The sequence below is a fragment of the Canis lupus genome, chromosome 1, assembly GCF_011100685.1.
Source record: "Canis lupus familiaris isolate Mischka breed German Shepherd chromosome 1, alternate assembly UU_Cfam_GSD_1.0, whole genome shotgun sequence".
Taxonomy (NCBI): Eukaryota; Metazoa; Chordata; class Mammalia; order Carnivora; family Canidae; genus Canis; species Canis lupus.
This window is the reverse complement of record NC_049222.1, coordinates 48,901,917-48,923,087: the sequence shown is the minus strand read 5'-3', so window position 1 is coordinate 48,923,087 and position 21,171 is coordinate 48,901,917.

The following is a 21,171-nucleotide window of genomic DNA, read 5'->3' as shown; positions in this document are numbered from 1 at the left end:
TTTAGCTAATGACTACATTAAATAAATGTTTATAATAAAAAATAAGGTAGGAAGCGTTCAGACTGATGAGGAGAGGTTTTTACTTTTAAAATGTTAATATTTTGATTTTTCTATTACACCAAACGGTTCCAATTTAGGCAATATTTCTTAAAATTTCAGTGAAATACAATCAGTCTTCTTCTATCAGCCAGTTTCTTACTGCTGACCAAACCAAATCATAATAGGCTAATGGATTATGAAAGAACAATTCAAAGAAAATACCATCAAAGGAGAAATGACAATCTTGTTTTAATCCCAGAATAGATCCATTTGTAATTACTTAATACATAGGTGATGCAACATTGGTACTTTCATAGAAACAAAAAGAATTCTTATGACTGATGTCATTGCACAATTGATCTCTCCACCCTGGTTGCCTGTGAAACTCATTTCTTTTCAACTGCAGATAACTGTATACACCAATTTTTATCTTTGATTTCCAAAATCTTGAAATAGAACTGTGGTCAAACTTCCGACCCTATTGTTAAAATAAATTTATTGTCTAAAAATGGGATCTCTTGTTTGACTATTGGGTATAGAACTTTAAAACTAGCCTGTTATATACTTTATATCTTATATGCAATTATTAGAAAGTAAGAGAGAGTTGCATACCATTTAACTCAGAAATTTAGAAAAGCAAAATTAAAATGCACCCTGCTGAGTAGAAAAAAGAAAAAGAAAATTTAAAACTGGAAGTAAAAGTTTTAGAATGTGAAAACAGCAACAAGAAAAGATCTAGTTTGGATAGCAAACAGCATCATTAGAATACAGGACTATGCCTGAGAAAAATGCTCAAGACCTTTATAGAGAATGTTTTTGATTCGATAGGAAATAAAGGAAGACTTCAGTTCTGGGGAGTTCTATCTTATTCATGGATGGGAAGACTCAATCTTGAAGCTTTCCTTTCCACCCCAAGTCACTGTTAATTGTTAGGCTGATCGAAATCCCCAGGGGGTTTCTTAACTAGAACTCCTTAAATTCTTAAGAATTTAAGACAAGTTTGTGAAGAAAAGCAAAGAGGGAAGACAGGCTCTACCATCTACTGTCTACCAAAACAAACCATGAACCCACAGAAAATAGAATGGATGTCTTCGGATGGCAGGGTTGTAAATGATTGCTGTGTTGTTCTTGTATTTTAAAAGTCACCCTCTTCTGAAAAGAAAATGTACAGCTGATCTTCGACTAACACTGGTTTTGACTATGTGGGTCTACTTAGACAGGGGTCTCTCACAGTACAGTACTGTAAATGTGCTTTCTCTTTCTTATGATTTTCTTAACGTTTTCTTTTCTCAGCTTACTTTATTGCAAGAATACAGTATATAGTACATATTCAATAATATGCGTTAGTCGGCTGTTTATATTATTGGTAGAGCTTCTGGTCAGCAGTACGCTATTGGTAGTTAAGTTCTGAGGGAATCAGAAGTTAGATACATGGATTTTTTGGCTTTGGGCGGGTCACTGCCCCTAACCCCTGCATTGTTCTTGGGTCAGCTGTATAAAATAAACATATCTAGGTCCTGCAGGGACAAGCAGAGGTAGGAGAGGACCTGGGGGACAACTGAGGTGATTTTCAAACACACTTAGAAACATTGGCACAGCTGACAGGTGGCCGAGCTAGGATATGATTCAGCAAGCTGAAGATGTGATTCTCTATCTAAGCCCAAGGTCACACTTCTGCAAGTTACCTAGTAATGTTTGCACCATCACACACTACATTGCCAGATGTGGAGATAGATGCAGACTTTTCCTATCAGGAGATCCCAACTTTACATTTTCACACAAACAAAATGTTGCTAAATCTTGTTGGTTATCATAAATGCAAATGCAATCCCCTTGACTAAGAAGTCAATCCTTCTCAAATGTTGTTTTTGGATGTTAATTCGAATGTCAGAGTCCTTTTTGTAAAGCATAGAACTAGTGCCATAAAAACAGGATATTTTCTTTTCTGCCACTTTGCCCCCGCCTCCCTGGCTGCTAGCTCCTGCCCAGGCACCATCATTTTCCTGCCCAGCTCAAGACAACCAGTTCTTTATCAAAAGCAATTTACTTTCTCTGCTTTTCTCGGGAGATTGGTGCTGACCTTTCTAGGTCAATCTAGACCAATCTAGTTCCTAGATTGTCTCCCGTCATTGAGGCTATCAGAGTTTGTGGTGTGCAAGCAGAGTTTTGAAGTGAATGTGAGCTTTGGAGACAGACAACAGATAGATGGTCTAAGTCCCTCTCCTGTTGCTTCTGGATTTTGTGCACATACCCACAAGTTGAAGTCATTGAGCTCCCTCGGAGGTGTGAGTAAAGGTCAGTGTGTCAAGCTCTTGGTGCTTAAAAACTAAAAGTGAATAAATTTTCAGAATAGTATGGGGTGGGGGGGACTGTAAGTAATTCAAAATTCCCATAAGGTCTTTTTTTCTTTTTTATTCTTTCAGTCACAGATTCTCTTGTTCCATGTCTGCTTTTTAGAGGGACTCCTAAATGTAAGGAGGAGGGAAAGTTGATTAGAGGGCGTACGTTCTGGTCACAAAGTGTGGGCCAGGAGAGGGGCTAGGGACCAGGCAGCACTGAGGGCAGCCCCTCTTCCTCTTTCCCTTCCTCTCCGCTCTTAGGGAGGACTGCCTTAGGAAGCACTGCCAGGGATGAGGGTTAGGTTTAAAAAACAAACAAAAAGAATTATTGAGATGATTTCTTCCATCCAGTGAACACCATTACACTAACTTAGAGCAAGGTCGGAGGGAATAAGGGACTTCTCCTTTCCCAGAAGCTCAGCATGTGGCCCTTTCTACAGAAGAGAAGCCCACGACCCACCCCCCCCCCTCGGCCAGGCACTCCGGGTCACTCTGTGATGTAGGCAACAACGAGCCCAGCATCAACAAAGGGACCACCTCTTGCTGCGGTGCCCAAGGTGGGACAGGCCCAGAGTTTAGATGGAGTGGGACATGGGTGAGGGTTGTGGGCTATTCTTAAATTTCTTGGAGGCTCCGTGTCTCCTGTCATGTACTGTTAAAGCCTGACCAGAAATGGACCCACTGGGTATTGGTTCCATGCTGCATAGAACTTGGTCCAGTCTCTTGTTCTGTTAACACAATGAACACTGGCTGCCCATCTCTGTCCCCCAAAAGGACAGCCTAAGTTTTGGACTCTACACAGGGCCTCATGGGTCTGGGCCCAAGTGTCAGTAGTTAGTTTGGGCTAGACTCTTTTGATATAGCTAATGAAGACTGCAAAACAAAACTTAAGTAAAAATGATAAACAATGGGTCCCAAGATGCCATAACCCAGTTTTACTAAAGACACCAACTAACAGATTCATATGAATTTGCCTTCCCCTCCTCCTCCCCTTGTAGAGCCATGTGTTCTCTGAAAGTATCATTTATGTCTCGGCGATTCAGATGTCCTACAAGAGACTTTATCCTTAAATGGTCTGGTGTTAATATTTCCTCACAGCACGTCTCTGTTCAGTTTTACTAATTGTCAAGTGTTTTCATTTTCTGCAAACTCTGAGTCCCAGAATGCTGTTCTCTGGAACCCAGGGAGACCCAGAGCAAAGCTAGGGAAGACCAAAGGGAAGGGTGATGCCCCTTTACTGGCCAAATCCCACTGTGTCTTCAATGACTTCTGACTTTCTCCAGGTGTTTTTAAGGCAGGGGGAAGGTGGGGGGGCAGTCTTCTCGCAAATGATGCCAGGGAGACAGAGAATAGAAGTGAGCAAATGAAATATAGAAGCCTACAGCCCACCACCCTCCACTTAGGTAACCTGCCCTGAAAGCTCACTCAGGGGGTGTGGACAAGGTCAAGACAGATGGCCCTCTCCAGGGAGGGCCTGAACAGTGTGGCCCAAACAAAAGCCATAACATCTTCCATCCTTTCTTTCCCCCAAATCCATGCAATGCCTAAGGCTATGCACCCCACCCCTGCCCTGCACCTCCTGCCAGGCCCTCCTCTCCTGTCTGGCAGTTGTCCTGCTCTCCCTGCCCATTTCACCTTCTAGACCCTACTTTGCTCTAAGACTATGATTCTGCCAAACAGCCCACCTCACCTTTCTCTCATCACTTCCAGTTCTCAGTGTCAAACCCCAGCTTCTGCGTGAGGCCCCCCAGGGCTGTACGGCACAGAGAACCCCTTCCTCTCCAGCCTGACACACATCTCCTGCCTCCTTCCTACCCCTAACACATGCACAGGAACACTTACAGCTTCCGAAACACCCTGTGTGCTCCCATTTCTGGGCCTCACCCTGACCCACTCCTCCACCATGAATTCCCTCGTCCCCCTACAATTGCACGAGACCCAGGCATCTCCTGAATGGGGCAGACCTCATTCACCTTGGACTCCCACAGAGCAGGCACTTGATAAACTTTCTATGGATCATTAGAGAGTTGCTGACCTGGTTAGGGGATGGAGTTCCCATCAAGTTACTGCTTCAGCTGGGACATTTCAGAATGGCCACACCACACAGGGCAGCAGCGTGGTAAAGACCTGAAGCTGAGGGCTCAGCTGGCCCTGAATCGAGCCCCATCCCTGCCTCAGAGGATGCCAGTCTTGTCCTGCGCAGAATGTGAACCACAGCAGAAGCGCCACGTGGCCCTGGTGGGAAGGCTTGCAGGGGTAATGACTGGAAAATGTTTATCACCATGCCAGGCACAATAAAAGTGCCCAATAAATACCAACCTAGAAAAAAAATGCCTGGATCCATGAAGTTCTAGTTTTCTTTTTTTTTTTTTTTAGTTTATTTATTTATTTGTTTATTTATTTATTTATTTATGAGAGACACACAGAGAGAGGCAGAGATATAGGAAAAGGGAGAAGCAGACGCCCTGTGGGAAGCCCAACGTGAGACTTGATCCTAGGACCCCAGGATCACGCCCTTAGCCAAAGGCAGACGCTCAACCACTGAGCCACCCAAACTGTCCCTAGTTTTATTTTATTTTTCCTTCATCTCTCACAAATCACAATCCAACTTGAGAAGTGCTTTCTCTTTTCAGTGAGAAGGGCCAAATGCCCACTTCCTCGGTGAGACAAGGCCTGGGGGAGAGAAAGCTGTGCTGGGTCAGCAGGGCTGGAGGGTGGGCGGCCACCGTGTGGTGGGCCCCAAAATCTGAGGGCCTGGAAAAACCATGGTTTACCACAGAAACCATGACAGGACCTTCAAATTAACACCCAACCTTCCTTCCTCCCCCGGGGGCCTCCCAAGCCCCCTCAAAGGTAAGGACAGAGGCCACTGCTCCAGCAGCTAAGAAGCCCACTCTGTGGTTTGACTTTTCCTGTCCTCCCACTTGCCGCAGAGTGGGCCGCGCTGCTATTACTCAGGTGCCGCTGCTGTCAGAGCTCAGAAGGGGCGGAAATCACAGGCCCCCGCAGCCTCTCACTGCTCCCTGGAGCTCCTGGCCTTGGCCTTAACTGGAGGCCAAAATGTCTTCTGCTAACACTGCTCCCTTCACTCCTGGATGCAGGAATCTTTCTCATAATTTCTTTTAAGAAAAGATGGCCCATTTTTGGTTTGTTTGGGTTTTGTTTTGTTTTGTGAAAAAAAGGGCAGCATCCTCTTCCCCTAACAACCACATCTGTTAAGAAGCAATTGCTATTATCCTATTGGGAAGAGCTTCAAAAAGTGTTCTAATAGCTATAGACAGTTTAGTACAGGCCTTAAAACCACATCTCTGCTGCACAGTGATTCCTGCCCAGTTTCTAGCATTAGAATCCTACTCATTTACCTTCCTCATCTCTTCTGGAAATCAGCTTCTCACACAGCTCTCTGCTCCCCCAAGCGCTCCCCCCCCCCCCCAAGAAGCACCTGTAGAGGTCAGTGGTCCTTCCATCCGCTAGACAGGACCTCATTTGACTCAAGCAGGAGGCACAAAATACTTAACTCAATTTCCCAAAACAAATAAATAAATAAATTGTTCACGTGAGTGGCCATAGAGTGGTGACAGGAATGGTTGTCAATTTTTTATATTATCAATATGTTTTTGTTGATAACCCTGTGCCAGACATGTCCTAGTCCCTGGGCACACACTGTGGGGCTTTCAACCTAATTGGAGAAACATGAACAACTATGCATCATTTGTCTTCTTTGGAACAACAGTCCAAGCCTCAATAGATGCTTCACTTAAGAATGTGCTGGGCATAAAGACTGAGAAGGCAGTATGCCTCATCTCCATCTGGGAGCACAGCACAGCAGGGTTTTAGAGGACCTGAGAAATCCCACCATAAAGAATCTGTTTCACTATGTATCAGTCAGGATGGGCTAGGTTATGCTGCAGGAAACAAACAGCTCAAATACCTCTGTGGACCAGCAAAGGGTATTTCTTACTCATGGGACATGCCCACTGTGACTCAGCTATTGGACACAGGCTCATGGAACATGCTTGATTGCAAACATGGCTGGCCTCCATGTTAAGGGAGAAGAGATATGGTGAGCACACCTATGGTGTGGCTCGCATGACTTGAACTAATGGTGATACGGTGCTCTGTGGCAGCCTAGGGACAAAGGGATGTGATAGAGCTGGTTGGGCATGCCAGACATAGGACTCCTTCCCACAGGGAGGACCTGGTATGAAAACAGACCATAGTAGTAGTTTCTTTAGGAAGGGGCAAGTAGGTACCATCAGTCCAGAAAAAAACAAGTCAAGATCTCTCCAAAGCAATGAGGAGAAGGCAGGTGAAATAGGGGCAAGCCAAATATGGACACCCAAAAGGATGACTAAGTAGAGAGGAAGAAGTTTTTTCAGTGGGTGTCTCCAGTAGACTGTCTATAGGGAATTTAAACATAGAGGCTGGGGACTGTGATTTCAATAAGGAATACAGGATTAGCCTTTATCCTGATAGCAAGCAATAAATTCTCCCAACATCTGCTGAGACAAGCCTATACAAACAGGGAAGAGATGCCCAATGCAAATGCTCACTGAACTATTTTACAGTTTATACCACAGAAGGATAGAAAATCATCATAATATACCAGCCACGAACAAGTCTGACAGAGCAGGGGCTCTGGTTCTCTGCAGAGAACCAGAAAGGTGATTTCATATGTGGGCATCTTTGATTTTCCTCAGGGTGGGATCAGAGATTGAAGCACTGGCAGCATAGCCAGACATCCTTGGAGAACTGAGAAAGCCTGGCTCATCCACATGAGGAATCCTATACTTTTCAGTTCAGATGATCTTAAAGTCATTCTTATGAACCACATAAAGAGGGGGATAGCCAGGTCTGTCTCATCAGAAGATCACCAGGCTTATTCAGTCCTGAAAAAAATAATCAACAAACCAAAAATAAAATTTATTTAAATTGATATAGGGTCTCTACCAGAAATCTGCTACAATCATACTTAAAAGTGAAACATTAGCAGCATTCCTATTAGAGACAAACAGGAAATGGGGCTCACTATTCAATATTATATTAGCAATAGCACAAATGAAATTCAGCTACAGAACAAAGTAAGAGGCATGTGGCGGAACAGATTCTCCCAATACCTAGTTCCACTTACTTTCACATAACAGATTTTAAGTCAGGCACATGACCACCCAGAATAAAATCTATTTCCCAGACTTTCTTGCAATGAAACCAGTGGCCATTAGCTCTAGCCAATAGAATGAGAGAGGAAGTGTCATGCAATAGCTTCTGGGAACTTCCCTTAAGAGTCAGTTCAGATGTAGCCTTCTCTCACGTCTTTCTCCCATCCTACTACCTGGAACTGGATGTTGTCATCTCAGATCTAAGACTGAGGGATAGTGAGCTGGAAGGCCACTGGATCCATGAGGATTTCCCAGAACAGAGCTACCATACCAACACAGGACTACCCATCCCTGGGCATTTTATTAGAAAGAAATAAACATCCCTCTTGTTTAGGTCACTGCTATTTGAGGGTCTCTGTTACTCATAGTTGAAGAAAATCCTAAGTACTATGAGAAATAAATATCTAGATCATTTATCTTAAACAAGGGTCAGCAGATGACTGCCTCGGTGCCAAATTCAGTCAGCTGCTTGTTTTTATAAATAAACTTTTATTGAAACACAGCCCCATTCATTTATTCACACACTGTCTATGGCTGCTTTTACACTACACTGGAGGAGTTGAGCAGTTGCACAAAGCCAAAAACATTTACTATCTGGCCCTTTACAGAAAAAGTTTATCAGCTCCTGATTTAGAAAATTCAGAAAATCAAGTGAATAAAAAGCCACTTGAACAAATAGATACAACCCAAGTTTTATGGGGAGGAAGGAGATAAAAATGAGTTGTTTAATTCATTCTATCCATGTCATCTTGAAGGGTAGTTGATCTAAATTAGAGTCTCAATCTTAAAAATCAATTGAGACCCTAAATCCTATTCAGTGTAAGCCTTGTGCAAGGGGCCTTGTAGTTACTAAAATTAAATCTGCAATCTTTATGCAGGGCAATGGTATTGTCTATGGAAAAGGCAGAGGTGATTTGGAGTCAGAAAGCCTGGGTTTCAGATCCACCTCCACTACTTATTAGCTTTTAGATTTCAGCAAAGTCCTTGCAGCCTTGATCTCCCGTGAGGACACCTCCTTGGCAAGTTAGGGCTGGGATTAAATGAGGTAACATGTGCAAAGTCACCATGCAAACTCCAACATGATGAACAAATACTGATTCCTTCACAAGTTCATCTGTGAGATTGTTACAAGTTTATATTTAATGGCATCTAAACGTGGCTTTACAGGAAAACCAGCAACCATTCCAAGCAAGTTCACAAACTCAATAGATTTTGGTTCAAACAATTACATTATGAAAAAAAGAAAAACAATTACATTATGGCCAGAAAATAACTAGATTCCAGACAGATTTAAAGTTCAAGGATGAAATGATAAGAAGATAGGAAAGATATGAAGTGAGGGAACACAAGAAAGGATGAGAGGAGAAAGTAATAAAAAGAGGGCACAGAGAAGAGGAAGACTAAAAGAAAACCCACCTGCTCAAGAGGAAGATGGGAACACTAGAGGAGGCTGGGGGGCATGGGGGCTGGGCTTTCTAGTGGCTTTCATACAAGAAGGGAATATGCATCAACAATAGCTAAACTATGGAGAGAGCTAAAATGTCCATCGAGTGATGAATGGATAAGGAAGATGTGTATAAATATATAATGGAATATTCCTCAGCCATGAAAAAAAAAAGAAATCTTGCCATTTGCAAGGACATTGATAGAGCTAGAGGGTATTATACTAAGTGAAATAAGTCAGAGAAAAACAAATACCATGATTTCACCCATATGTGGAATTTGAGAAACAAAACAGATGAACATATAGGGGATGGAGGGAGAAGAGAGGGAAACAAACCATAAGAGACTCTTCACAACAGAGAAAAAATTGAGGGTTGATGGAGGGAGCAGGGTAGGGGGATGGGCTAGAGGGGTGATGGGGATGAAGGAGGGCACTTGCTGTTATGAGCACTGGGTGTTGTATGTAACTGGTGAACCACAAAATCTACTCTATGTTAGAATTGCACTGTATGTTAACTAACTGGAATTTAACTTAAAATTTGAAGAAAAATACAAGTAAATAAATAAATAAATAAAAATGGGTATCTGGGTGGCACAGTTGGTTAAGCATCCAACTCTTGGTTTCTGCTCAGGTTGTGATCTCAGAGTTGTGGGATCAAGCCCAATATCAGGCTCCATGCTCAGCAAAAAGTCTGCTTGGGATTCTCTCTCCTTCTCCCTCTGCCCCTCCTGTTCATGCTCTCTCTCTCAAATAAATAATAAATAAATCTTTAAAAATAATAAATAAATAAATAAATAAATAAATAAATAAATAAATACATACATACATACATACATACATACATACATACATAAGCGAGCTACTCCGGGAAGAAAGAAAAAAAAAAAAGAGAGGAATATACTTTTTCATCTCAGGTTCATTGCATATGCTACTTCCCTCCTCTGGGACATTCTCCTTGCCTCAGCCAACCCCACCCCTACTCCTACCAATACCACCATTCTTCCACTTAGTTTCAGATCCCTCTTTCCAGAGAGGTCTTCTCTGCCACTGTATCTAATATCTGTTGAATAAAAGAATAAGTGGAATGGCAGGAAGAAGTTGCACAAGCAAATGGAGAATCTGGGTATTTACAATGTTGAATTTGGGTATTTAAGCCCCTACTGTGATGATGAGTACTGATTTACTTTTTAATAAGGTGGTACATACTCCATAAGTTATGAAGACTTCAAATATCCATAGATTTAAAAATACATAAAGTCTGACATAATGTTTTTACCTCTAGTCAGCTCCAATGAAGGCAGAGATTTTGTTTATTCCTTAACATATCAACACCTAGCATAATTCCTGACACATGGTAGGCACTCATCAAATATCAACTGAACAGAGGAAAATGGACCAGTCTTGACAAAACTTCACCTTTTGGTCTCACCTTTTGGTTGCTTCCATTACTGCTATTCTGACTTTGGCTGCCAAGTCACAGAAGAACTAGTGCCAAAGTCATCAGAGTGCTAGAATCAGGAGCCAGACACTCTGTTTCCTATTATGTTACTTAACTACTATGTGTGTGACCAAGGGCCAAGCAGAGCTCTGCATCAAATTGTGAATATGGTGTTTCCTTTCTTCAAATAACTTTGAACCCTTCAAAGGAACACAGTGTACTCACAGATTAATTCCAAATATTGTTAATACTAAATTTTTGGTTTGTCAGATCTGAGATTTATAGATCATTTTATTTACATTTTCTTTGTATACTCTTCTCCTGTAAATGGAGGGAAAAAGACAAAAGAAAGGCACACAGGGGAATTTATAGTGCTTCTCCATGCCTGGCAACGAAAACCAAGGTTGCCTTTCACAAAAATGTGAGGCGTTTCTGGAGAAGATAGTAAATGATACTCCACCAAAATATGTCCTACCAATATTTGTTTTTGTTTTTAATTCTTTTTCTCCTCTCTCCCTCTGTAACCATTGAAGATTTCTCTACTGAATTAACTGTTAAGTGATTCTGCCAAATTTGAAATCTCTGGGAGTGTTACAGTTTGAATGTATATATCCTATTTCTGGGTTTCTAATAGAACCCTGATTTTGCTTAGGTATCCTCTCCTCCTCAGCAGCTTGTGTCCTAAGATGAAGCTCAACAACCCTCATCTGGATTTGAGGTGAACTTGATTGGTCTCCCCTCCTTGTAATTGACTGGCTCAGGGATAGACATACAACACATGACTCCATTCTGGTTAATGAGAAGCCAGATGAGACATCTGGTTAAAGATGCCTGTAGATGCTTTACTAAAGGCTTCTGTGAAATACCGAATTGCTCCATAGGAACATCCCCATAAGCAATAGCATCCCACGGAAAACAACCCTTTCTAAAAGTGAGTTAGCAATCCAAATCACATTAGGAAATTACGAAAAGGGGCAACTGGCAAACACAGTAAATGGGAATGTTTGCACATCGAAACTGGTGACAATACAACAACCCAAAGAGATTCTAAATATATTTAAAACATTTAGGGAAAAAAAAAGAGAAATATATACTGTACCAAAATAGTGCAGGGGAAAAAAAAAGATACATTAATCTCTCCCCAAAAACTCAAACAGAAAGTATACAAATTAAACAAAAAGCATGGAAATTAAGACTCAATAGGTGGATTTAATAGTAAGCTATATACAGTTGAAGAGAAGAGTAGCAAATTAGAATATAGCACTAAGGAAATCACCTAAAATGTAGTTCAGAAAGATATAAAGTGTGAGGTATAAAAGGCACAGGGTAGAATCAAAGGGCCTATGTCTAATGAGAGTTCTAGAACAAGAAGATAAAAGAGAAAGATGGGGAGGTAATATTCAAGAGATAACAGTTGAGTTTCTTACAAAAGGAGGAAAGACATGTCTTCAAATTGTGTAAGTAGGCTGCATCTAGACCAGTAGAAATAAAAGCCTGTAGGCACATGGTAATAAACTTGCAGAATAGCCATGATAAAGAGGAAAATCTTAATGTTATGTGAAGGAAAACAAAACAGATGAGCTACAAAGGAATAATAATTAAACTACCAGTGAAATTCTGAGAAGCCAAAGTAGATGCTGGAGACCATGAATAATATATTTTGGATACTCAGGGGGAAACATTGTCATTACAGAAATCTAAATTCTAGCTAAATTATCATTCAAAGTTAAAATTTAAAAGCTAAATGAAGACAATTTTAGACATACATAGATGAAGAGCGTTGAGTGCCCATAGAATCTTGCTGAAAAAAATTACTAGGAGTTATACTTCGGCAGGAAGGAAATTGAATCCAAAAAGAAAGATGAAGACCCCCAAAACAATGACAGCCGAAAAAATTGGTAAAATGCCCTGCAGAATCTGAGTCTTTACTGACTGGTACAGATATCGATAATACCTAATTGTGTGTTGCTTAAAATCTGGAGGGGGAGCTCATATAATAGCTGCCAACATCACAAAAGATGGAAGAATTCAGAAAGAAGCTAAACCATTCTTGTTTAAGAAGACAGAAACAGAAAACACCTCTGGAAAATATCAGGTCAAGTACGCATGTTAAAAATCAGTGAATGGGGGCCCCTGGGTGGCTCAGTGGTTGAGCGTCTGCCTTTGGCTCAGGTCATGATCCCGGGGTCCTGGGATCAAGTCCCACTTCAGGCTCCCCAGAGGGAGCCTGCTTCTCCCTCTGCTTATGTCTCTGCCTCTGTGTGTGTGTGTGTGTGTGTGTGTCTGTATCTGGTCTCATGAATAAATAAACAAAATCTTTTTTAAAAAATCAGTGGACAGCCTCAATAATAATAAAAATAGAATGTATGCTTTCCAAATACTTGGAGGGGGAAATGAGGAGGTAAAAGAAAAGTCAATGAATTCAACACAAGGCAGGAAGGGAGGGGAAAAAAGAAGCAAAGCTTAAAGATGGAGGCAAGAGATGGGTAACCACTCCTCAAATTCACATTCCCAGCCAAATGTTGCATTATCAAAAGATGAAATTGTAAGTTAGCCTCCAACAAGATGTGTTCAAAGACATAAAGAGAAGGAAGAAAGAGAGGAAGAGATATATGAATATATGTGTGTACACTCATACACACACACAGAGCATGAGGGGAAATATGTCTGGTTTTTATAGTCTTCCTCTCTAACTGGTTAATATGTGCAACTCCTTTCCTCTGTGATCCATTCTGTCCTTCCTTTGTCTTCAACCAAGACTTCAGCTTTATGAACTTCTCTGACCCAGTGACTCAACCTCTCCTGCTATAGTTTTTCCCCCAGGCATGAAAGTACTAAGGGACAAGCCAGAAAATCCTCTGGTTTCCAGAAATTGTCACCCCTGCCCTCATAGCACCCAAAAAAGCAAATTTCCTCTTGGTGGCTTGATGACCCATCACAGCCTGTGGGATCATGGCAAGGAAAACTCAGTGTTTCTCCTTAACTCTCACCCTGCTACCACACAACACTTCTGACACCAGATTTTTCCTACACATGCAGCAATTCTCTGTAACACCACCTGGGTATCCTACAATTCAATTCAATTTGGACACTAATTAGAGTTAGGGAAGACCCCACAGGTCAGGGGCTCAGTCATATAAGGCTGCCCTTACTTCATATGCAAATTGCAAGATCAGATTGTCACCTGGAATCAAGGTTCCAGCTACACGTCCATCTCCTCAGGTTCAATCATTTGCTAGAACGGCTCATAGGACTCAGGGAAACATTTACTTGTGTTTACTGGTTTATTAGATGATAAAGGATATGATAAAGGACACAAGTGAATAGCCAGATAGAGAAATATATAGGGCAAAGTCCGGAAAGGTACAGAGCACAGGAGCTCCTATCTCTGTGGCATTGGGGTGCACCACCTCCCAGCATGTGGATGTGTTCACCAACCTGTGAACTCTCCAAACCCCCTGCTTTTATGGAGGCTCCATCACATGAGCATGATCAATCATTCACTTCATTCCTAGTCCCTTTCCTCTTTCCATAGGATGAGAGGTGGGGTTGAAAGTTGCATGTTTCTAATCATGACTTGGTCCTTCTGGTGACCAGCCTCCATCTTGAGAAGGGAGCCCACCAAAAATCACTTTATAAAGATAAAAGACACTCCCAATCACCCAAGAAATCCCAAGGGATTTAGGAGCTCTGTGCCAGGAACTAGGTTCAAAAACCAAATGTTAGAACAAAAGATGCTCCTAAATGCTCTTATCACTTAGGAAATTATATAAACATTTTAGGAGCTCTGTGCTGGGAACTGGGGACAAAGACCAAAACACCTGGTTTCTCTTATTTCACAGGTAATCCCCTTCTTTTCATTTTGATTCAGTGGCATGAGGAGCCCCGGCAGGTCAGACGGCAGTCTCAACTGCTAATTCAAAGGAACCACTGTTGGGTCCCCTAGGAAAGCATCTTTCCCTTAAAAAATAAAACCTACAAGAGCTTAAATTTGGGGCAACAGAAAGCAAAAATTCTAGAAGTGTGTTATGAGGTATAATTGTGGGATTCCTGACCCATGAATACTGTCTAAGGCAGAATTCTATTTTTTCATCACTGTTTGATGTCACTCAATGAACTAGCAAGATCACATTCATTAACTAGGGAAAGTGAATCCAATTCCCTTTGACCTATTTTTCTCCCCAGCTGCATAGGCATCCCACAGTTGTTTAATCAACCCACCTAGGGAAAGCTTGCAGATAATCCAACTTTTTAATTATACCTCCCCAGCCTGAGGGACTGCCAGTCTTGGCCTCTTGGATTTCTTAACCTATTCCCCGACAGCACAGCCATCCAATTGCCATCTTCTCTCAGCAGCGAAAGGACATCTCCTTTGCACAAAGGAATGTCTCCCCAGAATAGCAATGTAGTACTTTCCATGAGCATGTGAAAGCATCCTTCCTGGTCCCCTGAGCTGTGTATCAGTTGAAAACAACACATCATATTGAGTCAACTCTGTTTCATAACCCCTGAGTGAGGCAAGATGTCAGGCACTCCAGACAGCTTCACCAACCACCCATCACATGGAACCCTGTTCCCAGGAAAAGCCCGATTCTGTGCCTTCCCCTGCCCAGCACATCAAGTTCCTTTCACTGGAATCCATGCTTTAACGACCACATGTGAAGTGTAGCTAGAGAACAAGAAGACAGTCTGTTGTGTTGTTTCTGGCACCACATCACTACTTTATAACCATATTTCACAGCTAAAGGTTTCATCTTGTATCTTAACAAATATAAAAACAGACTTCTCAAAAAAGCCAAGAGCTGATCTGGGGGGATAAACACCCCAGCTCATCTCCCAGGAGAGAAAGCATTAACCATTTCTCAATTTCCTTTTTCCTTCATAAGAACAAAAAAGCATGACATCGTGCTGAGGGAAGTGACCTTTCATCTTGCCATTGACTGAGTTTGTAAAAAAAGGGAGAACCATGTATTTGGCTTGAAGTCTGCACAGCCACCTAGAGACAAACCAAAATAACACAAACAAAAGTACCCCCAGGCTGCTGCTCCCTGGAGAAGTGGTGGGTAAAAACTTGTCCCAAAGATTACAAAACACAGTAGGCTGGTATGTGGTGCCAGGTGGGGGCAAGAGGATATAGGAGAGGGGAGGGCAACTGTTGAAAACCACGAGCATATTTTTTAAATTTCAAATTGTAGAAGGATGGCATTGTCTCAAGAGTTTGAGTTATAAAAAATAAAACAAAACACTCAGCATCTCTTACTGCTCTTGACAGGTCACATGTGACAAAACATAACTTCTTGGAAAACATAAATGTGGGCAGCCCGGATGGCTCAGTGGTTTAGCGCCAACTTCAGCCCAGGGCCTGATCCTGGAGATCTGGGATCGAGTCCCACGTCGGGATCCCTGCATAGAGCCTGCTTCTCCCTCTGCCTGCGTCTCTGCCTCTCTCTCTCTCTCTCTCATTAATAAATAAATTAAGAAAAAAAAACCATAAATGTGCTGGAGGTTAGGCACCAAAGACCAAGTTCTAGCAAAGTCTGGGTCCTTGATGCACTCCAGCTCTCACAAAAATAAGTATAAGTTGTGGAGGAAGACTTAGATGTCTGTTTACTTCCAAAGAAACAGTATGTGATCCTATGGCATGAGTGCCATTCTTTAAAGAAAACAAATTTCCAAACGGTAAGAACCATAGATAAGTGTAGGGCAACTTTATCCTTGTTGCCAAAATGGGGATACCACTGGCCATTTGCCCTGGATCTCTGCTGTCCCAATAACCTGAGGTGCCCTGGTGGCAACGTAAGAGGGGAAAAACAAATGCAATCTTAGTTCTTATTTATTATTTCAAGCAGAAAAGTGTTGTTGCAGATCTATATATTTCAGATGGCAGGTCAGCCTGCCCTGCAAAGTAACCAGACTTTCTGCAGATGGTCAGTAGAATCTCTTTTGTTAATCTTCAGAAACATGAAAGAATTGCTACGATGACCTGCCCCTACCCTCTCTTTTGCCCTCGGCCCCTCCCTCTCCGCCAATCAGCAGTCCTCCCAATGCCCTGGCATCATCAAAGTTCGTTGTTATGTATGAGAGCTGCCATATGCTTCTGGGATGTTTGAAATATTTTGAAAACATGCAGAGGCTAAATGATATTTATGGGTCCCTTGTTTTGCCCTCACTATTTATTCCATTCTCCTTATTCTGCTCAGATCTTCTTGTCTAGATAGAACGATCCTCTTCTCCTAAATCAGAGGCAGGGAGGACCACCGCCACTCTTGGCACTGCACTCTTTCACTCCCCACCAAAGCCACCATTGTCTCCTTCCCACAGTTCTGCTGAATCCAGGTTAGGATCTTCATAGGAAAAGAGCTTGAGAAGAGTCCAGAAGCCAAGAAATATTTTGCTTCTAGGGTCCTGCACAGAATTTGTTTCTTCCTTGCTTCACAAAAATTATGTTATGGTACATTTTGTCGGCCACTAAGATTGAAGGGGAAGCTTTCAAGTTTGTCCTTGTCAGGAAGGAATGTTTCAATCATCCTGTGTACTTATGAGTCTTTTTTCATTCTTTAAAGTGCCTGGGAAGTTCCGATTTTTTCATAAGTTTTGCTTTTCATTATTACGTGCCTACTGTCTGCCTGGCCTTATGCTTTTCTTTCGATCTATCATACTATGCTTTTTATTTGTATATACAACAAAGCTGGGAATCGCCCAAGTATGATCTGAGAGGAAATGTCCTTCTGCTGACTCTTGGTGCTTTCAAAAAAAAGTAATGGAGAAGACAATAACCTTCATCTATTATTATTGCTTTTATTATCAAAACCCTTGGCCACTGAGTAGGTCACTGCATAAGAGGGGAGCTGGGTGGGGACAGTCCTCACTCAGCTCTATTAAGGATGCCATAGCCCTGGTGCTATGCCAAATCTAAAATACAAGTCCATTCTCCACTTGGAACTGGGGATCTGGTGGAAATCTCAAGTCATTGTGTCAGTGGGTGTCATGTAAGATCAAACCCAGTGATGGCTCCTTCCTCACATGCCTCCCATCTGCAGATCCAGAAATGTTTGCTAGCACTTATGCTTTCTTTCCAAACAGTCTGAATAGATGGTTAATCAAATGACAGCTATGGATATAAAAGAAGACAAAAGGACTAAGCTTCTAAATTGGGTCTGCTCAGGGGTCTCATGAGGTGGCTGGCTCCACTTGGAGCATTTCTGCTGTACTTCAGAGTTGAACAGAGAATACAAACCAAACTCTCATTGTCTCTTATCCAGGTTTTCCAGGAGCTGCAGATTCAAACAGAAGCTGCATCTCTCTGCCTTGGGTGTGGTCTCCTGGGACAAAGAGGAAGAGCAGGATGAGAACAAAGTTGGTGACCTCCTTATCAGTGGAAGAAATGCTCTCTTCTTCATCCTGGCCTCTAACCCTTGTATCATCGAGTTTCCGTGAGTGCCGCCAAGTTCCATGGCAGGTGTACAACACAAAGATCCTCAGGAAGGATCTGGTCCTTTAAGTAACTCATGAATGCTACAAGACGTTAAAATGTGAAAGCGTCCTCCTGAGAATCAATAAGGAAGGGTCTGCACTGTTATATGCACATATGCCCATAGGCATTACTATAATTATTCCCTCTTTGCTTTGGGAATGGTTGTCCATGTCAGCTACATCAAAGGGACAATAACCTCAGAAGGGGCAGTTTTCTTCCTTCAACATGGAACAGAAGGTAACGTAAATATAGGTCCATTTTGTCCTCAACATCATCATTCTTTGTGCCAGTGACCTCACAATTCACACACAGTGCCAGGTCTCCTTCCATCTCCATCCCCCACAGAAACTCGTAGCTCCAACCCGCAACTCCCTACTGGCCCAGAGACTGGCACATAGTAACACTCATAAAATACATGTTGAGTCTAATTGAATCTTTTTGGTGATTTCTGTGAAGCCTTCTTCACCTCCCCCTACCATCCATACTCACCTGTGCTCTCAGCTGACCGCTAGGAGCCACATGAGTGAGAGACCCACAGGGGCAGTGCTCCTGGGCTGCCCCCCACATCAGGTACTTAAAGGCAGACAGTCACCCTCTGTAAACATGCCTTAGCTGGCAACAGAGACTCTAAGGAATCTCTGGAGAGCCCTGGTAGAGGGGGGTCCTCTCCGTGCATTTCATCAGCCCCGTCTTTCCCTGTCTAGACAGTGCACCCTGACTCCGGTTCTCCCAGGCTGAGAAGCTCTATAGGGATTTGGAAATGGTCTAGAATATGAAGCCAAGAAGACCTACATTAGAATTCTAGCATGTACTTGCTTATTTTCCAGGGGCAAATTCCCCCACATTTCTGAGCTTTAATTTTCTCAACTGTTAAGGAAGTAATATTATACAAAGTAAAGGATTTTGAGAAGAAATAAATGAGTTGCTACCACAGACAGTTTTGAGGATTGAGGGGGAAAAAAGCAGCTTAAGTAAAATTCCGAGCACTTAGCAGGTGCGTGATACAAATGCTGGCTGCTAATTTTTTTTTTCATGGAGGGAAAAGCCAGGTCAGTAAAGATGGGCTTCCCTGCCAAGATGATGGGTCAGATTAGAACCATTCCTCACAGTCTCTAATCTCAGTCTCTTAGGGGTGACTGGAAATTTTCCAACAACCTCCCTACTTGCTCTAAATTGTTCTGGCAAACCACTTAGTAGCAAAGTGTGGAGGAGAGTTTTGTGCTGTAGAGCAGATGCACACATCTGCGAAGAGGGCTCCCTTTGCAGCCACACAGAGGTTCAATTTATACCTGAAAGGCATGGAGCTGGGCAGCACGACTGAGACATTCAATGAGCACCGTTACATGAGAAGTAGGTCCTATGAGGCTGGTAGCCACAGATTTGGGGCTTGGCAGGAAAGGGCTGGTATTGCATCACCTCCCTTCACTTGCTGCAATATTCTAGATAAACAGTTTCTATTTTATCCTTGTGGTAGGTAATGGTGATCCCATAAACTTGGTAGGATCAGCTCACACCCACAAGGTAGGAGCCAAAGTTAACATTTGCATCCTACTCCTCTGGCAGAGAAGTTGTAGACTATTACTAACAGGCAGCAGTGTAGGTCCACAGCGCTTGCTATATGCCCAACACTACACTGAGCACTTGACACACAACACATCATCCACTTCCCTTCTGACACAGATACCTGCCCTCGTCTCACGTGAGGTAAGAGTCTTTCAAACGAGGCGTCACAGATTTTCTTTTTCCAGAAAGGCTTCCTCTAAGTCACAAAAAAAAATGATTCGTCTGAGTAATGTCAGAAGTCCCACCACATCCAGTATCAGGTGACCAAGAGATGCCCCAGTGTCATGTGGGGCCCAAGGTACTGCGCCCAAGGATGGCTGCACCCTGGACCAGTTCCTTCAGCATGGCACTGGGATCCTGTGAGATCATGTAACCAGCTGCTGGTTGGTTCACTGGGATGAATTCCAGCTATCATGTCACTACCAGCCAACCAGCATATGCAGCGCTTCTTTTTATAAAAAGGAACTTGCAGGGGCACCTGGGTAGCTCAGCAGTTGAGCATCTGCCTTTGGCTCAGGTCATGATCCCGGGATCCTGGGATCAAGTCCACATCAGGCTCCCCACAGGGAGCCTGCTTCTCCCTCTGCCTATGTCTCTGCCTCACTCTCTGTGTCTCCCATAAATAAATGAATAAAATCTTTAAAAAAAGAAGGAGGGGCACCTGGGTGGCTCAGTGGTTGAGCATCTGCCTTTGGCTCGGGGCATTATCCTAGGGTCCTAGGATCCAGTCCCAGATCAGGTTCCCCGCATGGAGCCTGCTTCTCCTTCTGCCTATGTCTCTGCCTCTCTGTGTGTCTCTCATGAATAAATGAATAAAGTCAAAAAAAAAAAAAAAGGAACTTCCAAACACTGTGTCACTGTGTTGCTCTGGGAATGAAATGAAGTAATACGTGTAAGCCTGCTAGCGCAGAGCCTGCCACAGAGAATGGAAACTGAGAGCTCTGCACCAGGACATTCCTGTCAAAAGGAGCAGCACGTGCAAAGGCAAAGGGACAGGCTGGGTGACCTGAGAACAAGGGTACACTAGTTTGCTGGGGCTGCCTTAACAAAGGACCACAGACTCCATGGCTCAAACCACAGAGACAGTGATGCCTCACAGTTCTGGAGGCTCCAAGTCTATAATCAAAGTGTCAGCAGAGTTGGTTCCTTCAGAAGGCAGCGGACCTTGATTTGTGGATGGCTGTCTTCCCTCTACATATATCTCTTTGCCTGAATTCCCCCCTTTTAAAGGACACCAGTCGTATTGGATTAGGGCCCATCCTAACGATATCACTTTGACTTGATTACCCCTGTAAATGTATTATCTCCAAAAACGGACACAATCTGAGGTCCCGGGGGTTAGGAGTGCCCCAACATATGAATTAGAGGCGGCAGGTGTGGGGGAGCAATTCAATGCTTAACCAAGGAATTGGTTTCACTGGATTGTACTGGGAGGGTTGGGGGCAGGTGGAGGGGCAGTCAGAATGAACAGGTAAGACAAAATGATCCTGAAAAGCTAGCTGGAGACCAAATCCTTTAAGTGATATTCACTGCACATCAATGTATCATCAATACTGGACTGAGGAAATTCGAAGGGCAATAAGGTATGACCTCTGATCTTAATGGGCTGCCAGTCTGGTGAAGACAGGTCTTGAAGAGGTCATTCAAATAGCGGGCCAGGCGTGCACTTGAATAATGGAAATAATAATAATAATAATAACAATAATAATTTTAAT